Consider the following 11,317-nt stretch of genomic DNA (forward strand, 5'->3'; position numbering starts at 1 on the left):
GGCCTCACACACAATATCCCACCAATACAGACACTACTACACCCCTCCAAATACAGACCACTGCACCCCCACCCAAATACAAACACCACTGCACCTCCCAGGTACAAAAACCACCACTACCCCCTCCGGTACAATTACTACTACACCACCAGATACAATTACTACCCCCAGATACAATTACTACTACCCCCCCAGATAAAATGACGTCTTACGTCTGATTGACCTCGACACCGCTGCCTGGCTCCCCCCAGCTGCTGCCTGCCTCTTCCCATGGTCTAGGATGATGACCAAACCTCAGCCAGTTCTCCACTGCCAGAACAACCCACTGCCAGGACACCTTGCCATTAGACATGTCTCTGCTCCTGTTACGATCCCCACTCCGATACCCCCTGCCGCTGAAATACCTGCTCAGATGTCCTGTATGGCAACTACTCCATCTTTAAATGTCCAATGCATGTGGGACATTTTGTAGATGGAGTGGCAGCCACACAGAACATCTGAGTTGAAACAGGACATTTGAGCAGGGATCTCAGCAGCAGGGATCGGAGCAGGGATCAGAGCGGTGACATCTTAGGCCGTGCTTATAGTGCCAGCGACAGCGACACTGATGTCACGCTGCTGTCGCTGGAAAAATCAAATTGATGTGACTTCCAGACATCGCGACCAAGCCGTCGCACCATCGTGTCGATCCTACTAAAAGCGCACGCATTTAGTCAATACATTTGATTTGCCATGATGTCACGTCGCTGGCACAATAAGTTGTCAGGTGTCCTGGCGGTGAGTTGTTTGGCGGTGGAGCAACGACAGAGGTTTGGTCGCAGCCACAAATGGCCCATTCCGCTCTTCCTACACCAGACCTCCCTCTCCCACCAGTGCGCACCAGGAGCTGAGTCAAACTTTCGGGCGCACGCACGTAACACCAGAAAGGCCCAGTCTGAGAAGAGGCAGGAAGCAGCTCGGGAGAGCTGAGGCCCAGCGGCGGCAACCAGAGGTCCAGCAGCTGGACACAAAAGTTGAGCCGGACCTATGATTGGGACTGCGTAGCTCTGCCCAGCACTGAATGCTGCCACTGTGACATCAACTCATAGAAATTGCAGTTCCCTTGTGCTTTCAGATATCTTTAGCTTGAATAGATCGATCCAGATTCTACGGACGGAAGAGCCTGCTTACTGCTGCTGTTCCAGCCCAAATCCTCCGAAAGCAAAAGATGCTACTGTAGCTCTACCGAGCAACACCCAAATCATCTAAAATGAAGAATCTGGGAACGGTGTGGAAAAAGAAGAATGGCAAAAACCCTATCCACTCAAATATTTCAACCAAGAAAACCTGCTTCTGCACCAAGTACCCCAATCCACATCAATCCCAGCTCCAGAACTTCTTCACCTCGCCCAGGATCCAGCTCAGTCAGATCTATGTTGGCAATAACGCATGGATATGTAACACCTGTCCCATCACAGACATACAGGGACAAAGTGGAAGCAAAGTAACAGGGCAATTCCCATTAATTTGAAGAAAGCCATTATAAGCACTAATGCACAATTCAAGACCATCAAAGACAAAAAGGAATGCACTTTTACAGCATCAGGGGAATGTTGGCGGGGGTCTTCTGAGTGAAGAAGAATTTTTGGATTGAATAAATACGTTTTTTTCTCTCAAAGTTTTTAATTGAATAAATACAGTTTTACAAAAAAATGTTGTAATCATGTACTTTATTGAAGTCATTGTTTATTTCTTGTTTTCTTTCTTGCTTTGTAGGTTTGGCAAGCTGATGAGCATCAACACCGGATGTAGGAAACACATCTAGCGATACTGTCAGGTAATGTACTGTATTGTAATTCATACATCTACAGTATTATCTTCTCTAAATACCATGCTCATAATTATTTAACATTTGAACATGTAAAAGAGACAGCAAGAAGATTGCATTATTTCAAAAAGTAATATTTTAGTCATTGTCAGGAAACACATCCAGCAATACTGTCAGGTAATGTTATATAATTCATGCCTCTATTTTTTTGGTCAATACCCGTACTGCGCATGCGTTCCATACCGTTCTTACATACTGCACAGTTCGCATGCACAGAAATTCAATGACGCATATGAGTTTCAACCAGGTTCAATATAAACTCACATGCTCTGAAATTCAATGACACGCATATGCGTTTTAAAGCAGCAGTTCAAGCAATATCCTACATGTGTGGTTTTTTTTTATACAAAATTCTGTACTTTGAGAAAATACATGTAGCATTTAAATTAAAAAAAGTTATAAAGACATTTTTAATGTTTCTAATGTAGACGGCATTTCCAAAGTGACAGCCCCCTTGCCTCTCCTTTCTCTAGCAGTGAACCAATTGTATCTAGTAACTGCGTAGTCAATCATATTCCATGATCTACATTGTCCAAAATGCTGTTCAAGAACTGAATCAAATAGCATCAAGTAAGCGATTGATTACAGGAGAACAGATCGATCTGCATCTTAGCTAATCACTTGTCAGTGTGTAGATTGTATTAATGCACATATTGAATGGGGAAAATATATATATTTTTTTAATATTTTAAAAATACTTTGTAGTCATCTGATGTTTTTAGGGGAATAAGTGGTGAGTTACAATTAAATACATGGAATATCATATCAAACGAAATTAACGGGCATAAGGGATGAGTTATATTGCATTTAGATTGAAGACACACTAGCGCAACCTATCTTTACTACAGAGTACTGCCACCAATGCTAAAACTCCATTTTTTATGGTTGCGAGGCACTCGTGAGTCAGCTGCGAACACCCAACAAAACATCGGGAGATCAGACGTACTCTGCAAGACCCCACCAAAAGTAAATGATGCTACGTCTGTATCTGTACAGGAAGAGAACTTTGAACCAATTTGATGAAGAGGGCACTGTCTCACGGTCTAGGACATTTGGCCGCTGGACACCGGGACAGTTGGCTGTTTGGACATTTTGCTCCGTATCTGTTGAAGCCAGGAATATGTAACCCCTAGCTTTAACCCATAAACCTAACCTCTGAACTTTACGCCTAAACCTAACCTACCTCCGACTACCAAATTTGGGCCGCAAAACAGCCGCAGATAACTGTCCCGCAGCAGCCAGCTAAACGCCCATGACAAAAAGTACCACTCTGCTTTCTCACCAGCACATATTTGCTAATTTTTGGCTAATTTTATTGATGGTTGGTGGTTTTGTGTAATTTTTGAGAGCAGTGAATATCGGATATGTAACAGTTTTGCAAACTGGCATGCAAGTTTTGAAGATTTCTAGTTGGTGTGGTATTGCAGTTCATATATGTATGACATTCGAATCTCCTTAAATTGGTAAAGAGCAGCACTCCAGAGAACTGATTCAAAAGTAGGAAGTTCCTTATTAAACAGAACTGACGTGTTGATCCATTACTCGGGCCTTTGTCAAGATAATGAAGTGCATTGTTAACATTGCATAAATACACACAAGAGTGATTATACACCTGTGTAGCTGAAGTCACCACATTACCTATACTACAGACGTCATTACGTTGTGTGCGCAGAAACGAGATTGGTATAAACAAATGGTTGCCTGGCAACAATATTTAAATGCCTGACCAACCATTATAAGCAAAATACAGACTGAAAGTCCAGTGTAACCGTCGTGTTCTAGCAAAATGATCTAAAAGTGGAATATTTAACCCTTAAAGAAATTGTGAATACCAATTAACAAAACTGTAGAAAGTAATAGACGCACATTGAATACAGATCAAGAACGGCAAAAATACAGTCAACTAAAGCCACTTATGCATGTTAGTGAAATAAGCAGATTAGAAAACATTCCGAGAAACTGGATAGCAAATTACTAACTAATTGCAACAATTTAGTAAAGAGTATGTTGCAACTTGCAATTCTGAATCACTATTGTGTATCATTACTTACTCCTTTGGATCCTAAAGAGACTCCTAATATAAGTAATGTTATCATGTTACGAAATACTCTCAAAAATTAAGTTTGGATGGAAACTAGATGCTTGTAATACCGTATTGCGGTCAGTGGGTTTCATGTACAAATTCGTTTTCAACAAGGTATCTGATTTATTGATAAAGACATTCAGATAATTGATACTAGTTAAATCATAATTAATAGTAAATCGTAATGAACTTGGTAAAATGTTTAAGGAATTATTCATTTACCTTCTGTCCTGGACAATAGATAAAATAGATCATCAATATATCTAGAGTAATTAGATATTAAATATCTATATTTATCATCACTAAGGATGTATATGTTTTCAGAATGCCCTATGTAGTAGTTGGCAAAAGCCAGGGCCACACTGGAACCCATTGCTGTGCCTGTCAACTGGAGGTAGAAAGACTTCTCAAACTTTAAGTAGTTACATGCCAAAACTAGGTTGAGCAATTCCAATAAAAATGGAATTGGAGATCCAGCAAAATCAGTGGATTGTCTCAATGTATCGGCAACTCATTTTAACCCTTCTGAATGCAGAATGAGAGTGTATAAACTGTGTACATCCATAGTGACCAATAATGATGGAACTTAATGTTTAAGGTTGATTTTATTGAGAAAAGTTGTCGTATCATTGTATAACTGGAGAGCTGTGACACCAGTGGTTGAAACCAAAAATTTAAATATTGTGAAATAGATTGACAAAGGGACCCACATGCAGAAATAATAGGACAAACTGGGGGATCAGTGAGGGACTTGTACATTTTGGGAAGTGCATAAATTATAGGACAAATAGGATGTGCTTGTGTGAGGAAAAGTGCAGTATCAGAATTTATCCAATCTAATTGTACACCCAGTTAGTTGAATAAAGGGTCAAAAGTTAATTGTTTGTATGTCAACCGATCTCCCAATAATTTCAGCATTTGTGATATGTATTTCGTATAGTCCTGAACAACAAAGCCACCTCCTTTATCAGCTGAGTCAATTATTATATCTGTTATTATATTTTTGCCTTTCAAGATAGGAAATATTGGAATACGATTTTTGAGAAGTCTTAATATGTCCTTTTAAGTCTTGTGATAATAGTCTGTTAAATGTAACTGTAGCCGTGACCCCTGATTCACCCTGAAAGAGTGGGAGATTGCACCTGCACAGAGTATTTGCAAAAGCCTGCGAAGGAGGAGAGTGCTAATTGGCGGGAGGGAGCAGACCCTTGTCCCAGCAGCCCCGCGGGGAGTGTCATGTGTGAGAGTGAGCCAATGGGCTGAAGAGGTGGAGGAGATATAGGGAGGTGATTGCGCGCACGTGGGGCAGTTCTGGTTGGAGAGGAGAGGAGACGGAGTGTCTGTGTAGGGGAGGTTATTAAAGCCACCCCGGCGTAGGCCGTGTGCCCCCGGCCCACTTAGGCCCTGAGTCACGTTAGAGACAAGCAGAGCTAGGGATCGCCATAGCGAGGTTCCTGGTCCCGTAGTAGCATTAGACATTGAGCTGGACTATATTATCGAGTGGGAGGTCTGGGCTCAGACCCCGCTTGTTTGTTGCTGAGGTTCGGGTGGGATCACCCTGGACCATCGCCCAAGAGGGAGGACAGTTCGACGTGCGGAGACCCTTTGTGAAGAGTGTAGCAGTTCCGGGTACTGGAGTGCCCGGCAGGTATTTCATCAAGTGCACCAACGGTACCATTCTTTCATTCGGAACACAGTGGCTGCGCAGGCACCCATACACACATATAGTTTGGCTCACTGTTGAGCATAAGGACTGATCTGTGGGGAATTGGACACGGGGTGGGATCACCCGGTGGCGGGGTCGGGGAGAGTGTTGGCGCCCGCCGTGGAGCATGAGAGTGTTGGCGTCCACCGAGGCGCAAGATAGAATTGGCTTCCGCCGTGGCGTGTTATAAAAAGGTCTCTGACAGGGATGTTATTGCATGTATCTGTATATGAGTTTTGTCTGCAAGTAAAAGAAGTTGGTTACGGTAATTGGGTGTGTTTTGGTACTTATTGCTTAGATGTCCTGCGAAGACCCACTCCCCCACTGGCGGGAACTGCCGCAGGTGGAGGCGCTGCACCCAAGAAATATATTGTGCGTACCCCAGGCTCTCTGTGGCAGAGACTTAGGCCCTGCGAGCCTACAGGTGACAAAGCACATAGTAGCGGCTTGCTAGCGATAGGAAGCAGGGCTACTGAGGCATTATTTGTAAAAAGGTTCAAACGTGCCTTTTCTTTTAAAAATGTGGATTGATTGTATAGAATCAGAAGTAGTGAATGTAGTCTGCTCATTTGGCAAAGTTTCACTGTTTTTAAAGTACCATATTGGCCCGAATATAATGCGACCTCATACTTAATACGACCCCAACAGTTTTTAAGGTGTTCTACATGAAAAATAAAAGGTGTTAGGCTGCGCATATAATACAAATACAGTTTTCGGAAGGACATTTTTAGGAAAAAAACATAACACTATATCCAGGCCAATACGGTATTATTTAAACGATAATGTGCGTGTAAACTTAATTTAGTCAATGTGAGAGGCAAATGCACCTGGTTTGGTGGTCGGTATGAAGGATGAACCTTTTTCAAAGAACTGAGATTCTATGGGAGTTAATTGATGACTTGATAAATTGTAAACTAGGAATACTTCTGACACGGAGGTGTTTATGTATACAGGCAGGAGATGCACACCTTTCTGGTTCTACACTTCTGAAACCAAATACTCCATTGTGGTACTGTAAGTACTGGGTGCTCACACATTACATCTGCTTCATTCTGCACAACATCTAGAAATGAAGATAGCCGTGTGGCTCAGCCAGTATTAAATCAAATGTATTTTATACGAGACTGGTTTGAGCCACGCAGTTAACTTCATCCGTGGTATTGCAGACACCAAAGAACCATGTTTACTCAAGATTCATAACCCAACCAAACCATGTGTTATGGAAATTCATGCAAGCTGCAATTTAACACCCATGGCGAGACTTCTGAAAGGTAAAGCTCTAATATGGCTACATTTCTCAGGAGCTCCCATTCAGCCTACTAACAATCCGTAGACATCACTGTTTTCTACAGCAAAAGTGCAGATTAAAAGGTGCCGCTAGGGAGTGTGCCATCAACCTGCTTTACTGAGACCATAATTGATCTGATTAGTCATTTCCTCAAAAGTCAATACTTAAAAGAAAATATGACAGCCTTTGCATATCTCAGTGCACATACCAAGTACCACATTCAAGGCCCAAACTCACAAGCCTCGGTTAATGATAATGTCAACAAATAACATTAATTCATAACTAAAACTGGCATTACTCCCACCCATACACTGAAACAGGGCAAAAGCAATACTTTTAATTGGGCAAATCCCTATTTCAGTGTCTGGATGGCAGTAACATCAGGTTTAGATGTACCGTATTGGCCCGAATATAGTACGACCTTGAACATAATACGACCCTAAAGTTTTTAAGGTGTTCTACATGAAAAATAAAAGGTGTTAGGCTGCGCATATAATACGAGTACAGTTTTCGTAAGGACATTTTTAGGAACAAAACATAGCACTATATTCAGGCCAATACGGTAAGTTAAATTACATTGTGTTATTTCACTGCATTATCTCCATCTCCTCCCCTCCAAAAGCCCTATGTGTGTGGCTGAGAGTATGCCAAGAGTTTAATAAAAAAAAAGTTATGTGTGCTGAGCATGCGCATTGTAAGTGAAACTTCTTTGTGTTTTGTCACTGTTTTGTCACAGAAATTGTATCTGTGCTGGTGATGTTTGTAAATGAAATAAAGAGATTTGATGTTATTTATCTGTTGACATTTTCATACAATCACTTGGAATACATGAAATAATTGATTTATGGTAACTAAAGTAAGAAACATATATTTTGGATTCTAATGTATCTAAAGGGCGTTGGAAGACTGCATCAATAGTAGAACCTGAGGTTGTAGTGGCTGGATTGGTGTTGAGACTTAAAATGATTTTTTTGCTTCAGGAATGTAATGAACAGCATTGCTTCTTCAGAGTTAAAGTTGATGTTAAAATCACCACTTAGATGTATGGGTATTGTATGATAATCTCTTTTCAATGCGGCTGCACCGTCCATAGAGTACGGTAGCAGAATGAAATCGATGAAGTTGATGCTATTGTTGACTGTTTCATTTGGAGAGATGTAGATGATGGTGGTGAGTATAAATTGGCCATAGGGTAATATGCTTCGTGCTGCGCATATGTCTCCGACCAGTCTAAGAGTAACAAGTAAGTCATGCAATCATGTCTAAATCAGGTGTGACACTATGAGTTTGGTTTGGGTTCTTATGGTAAATGCCTCAACATTTCTGTGAGATTTCTGCTGCCAGACTAATGGCCCATTGGATTAACACAGCAGGGGTCCCTGCAGTCCCATTCAGTTTGAATGGGACTGCAGGGACTGCAGGGACCACCCCCCCCCCCTGTGTTAATCTGATGGGCCATTAGTCTGGCTGCAGAAATCTCACAGAAATGTTGCAGTTTATTGGGAGATTGCCCGAGATTTTCCAAGGCAAGTGATTGGATACTGGTGGCTGCATCTGTATCAATGGAAAATGATTTCTTTTAGCCGTAATTGTTCTGTTGATGTTTAAGACTATACCGGTATTGTGTCATGGTAGTGGTACAGCTGATGAGCTGATGCTATGGGCTTGTATGTAAGTTGCTGCTTTTTTGCTTGCTATTTTGCCAACTTTGGGTGATGTAAGAAACTGAAGCCAAAGGCGTTGAACTTGGCCATCCTCGTTGCATTGTGTGTGCACTAATGTATCTAAGGCGCCATTTGCAAGGCCATCACATACATCCACATTAGTAGTGAGGAGGTAGGGTTTTCCAATGACAAGAGGAAGTTCGTACGGTAATCAAGTACAGACATTTTATATAGTTTTGGGCGCACGTGTGCTTCTTGTTCTGCATTTCTACAACCAACAAAGATATCTTGCACGGTAGAAATCACTGTGTCAGTGGCGCAACTCAAAATTAATTGGTTATAGGTGTTGACCGAATTATTGTGTAAATAGAGACATTCAATTGGGACATAGATGGTCGACTTCTTCTTTGGTGAAGAAACGTGATTCAATCGGTTGATCACATTTTTCAAATTTTTCTAATTTGATGCTATTACCAACCTTAGTTAGAACACTTGAAAAGGCAACGTTTGATTGACGCATAACTGTACCAGGTTCATAATATTTAAGTCCACGCCATAGTGTTGAACCCACATTACGCTGTTTTATTTGTTTGTGTATGGGGGTTGCGCGAACCGGAGGTAACTGACGCAAGTCACCAAATAGAAACATGCTTTGACCACCAAAGTTGGTTTCAAAATTTCCAGTGATCAGTTTTATTTAGCCGTCTATTTATGACAGCACCTCGGCACCTATCACACTGATTTCGTCAATGATGATGACTCACATATTTGAAGAGCGTTCGATATTGTTGAGCTACTTCAATGGACAGTGGTATATTTCAAGAAATAGATATATTCAGAGTGCTGTGCTCAGTAGTGCCATCAATTGCCATGGCAGCTTTACTGGTGGAGGCACATGTAAGGTACACATTGCAGTATCCATCTGTGTTAGTGAAGCATTGTATATGTCCATCAAAAGGCATATTACTAAAAGGATAATTAAATCTATTGAAGAACCGCTATCCGCTGTGACCAGCTCACTGACAGTCTGGGAGGGAAACAGATGGGTTACATGAGACTCAAGGACCTGGAGGGTAGGAAAAGCATAAAAACATTTGAACAAATTAAATCTGAAAAAGATATCCCAAATTCCGAATTCTTTAGATACCTCCAGGTACGGGCATTTTATACCAAATTTCCAACATGTCCAGGACGAACAAATTTTGAGCAGCTCTGTTCAAGATAAAAAGATACTAGAGGACTCACATCCAGGATGTACGGGGAAGTAGTTCATTCTAGCAAAAACTATGACAACAGACTAAGCTACATGAAGCAGTGACCTAGGAGAAACACTTGAAGACGAGGACTGGAATAGGAGTATCTTGGCAGCAGCCAAGAGCTCCATCTGTACAACGTTAAAGAAGAACGCATATAAAGTCCAAATGAGGTGGTATCTCACCCCAATGAAACTCTCAAAATTTGTCAAAGGTTAACCCCCGACAGGTACCTCACCTAAGTGCACAAATATTCCAAGGGATAGCGCTTTCTTTTACACTTTGGTGGGCCTTGACATTGAGAAAAGGACATCAGGGTATTGGTTCCTGGCACCCAATGTACTTTGGGGACACTCACTGGTGGTATCAGGTTTGGGCCTATGTTACTGTGTGATACAGGGTACTGTTATTGGGGTGTACATATACATATATATATACCTGAGTGTGTATTACTGGTATTGTTCCTGGGAGGGGCTTATCATACTGCGCAAGGATCCCTTTCAAGTTGAGGCGCTGCAACGAGATGGACACACAGCCACCCGAGGCTCCCAATGGCGGAGGCTCAGGCCTTCTGTGAGCAGTACCGGTAGCCCTTTAGTTGTGTGGGTACAAGGGCTACAATCGAAAGTTGGCTTGGACATGCCAACTCGCATTCTGATTCTGCATGTAGCAAGGAGCCATTTTTCTCGCAGTTACCATGCAGTGTCCCACTCTTTGAAGTATTCTAAGAGGTCTTGAGGTTGTTTTTGTTTATTCCTTCTGGTAGGCATTCTGCTGGTAGGGTGGACTGTTAGAACATGTACTATTTTGTGATTATTTTGAATTGGTTTAGGTGATTCATTTAAGTTAACATAGCCTGTCTAGTGAAAAACCTCCCTGTTCAGCGTCATGCATGCTCCCCTTCCCTCCCATTCCCTTCCCCACCCCCCACCCTGCCTACCTGATTTATAGGCCTCTGGCTCAAGGCAACATGGAGTTAGAGGTATTTCATTACAATATCATAACGCCAACCTATCTCCAACATTACCTCATAAACGCGGTCAGCATCTCACATTTGATACAGGCACCTGTTGCTAAATCCTGCCAATATTTCCTCTGCAACATTGTGAGAATCTGCCCTTTCCCCTGTCATACTACAATGTAGTACTACATACTACATACACGCATGCCCTTATTATCTCCCGACCAGACTATTGCAGCCTTCTCTGGCCGTCCTGCCGACCAACTCCATATGCTATAATCTATTGAAAATGTAGCTGCTGGAGTTCACTCATTTCTAGGTCTCCCTATACCCACGGTCTCCTCCTCAATGGATCCCCATCAAAGCTTTAATTATGAGATTCTACTTCTCTCTTTCCAGTCTCTACATTCACCAACCCCCTCTTATATCTTATGCTTCATTTGTCTCTACAGCACTCTCACGCCTGAAACCTAACTTTCAGCTCCCTACCTGTGGA

The sequence above is a fragment of the Ascaphus truei genome, chromosome 1 (genome assembly GCF_040206685.1).
Source record: "Ascaphus truei isolate aAscTru1 chromosome 1, aAscTru1.hap1, whole genome shotgun sequence".
Taxonomy (NCBI): domain Eukaryota; kingdom Metazoa; phylum Chordata; class Amphibia; order Anura; family Ascaphidae; genus Ascaphus; species Ascaphus truei.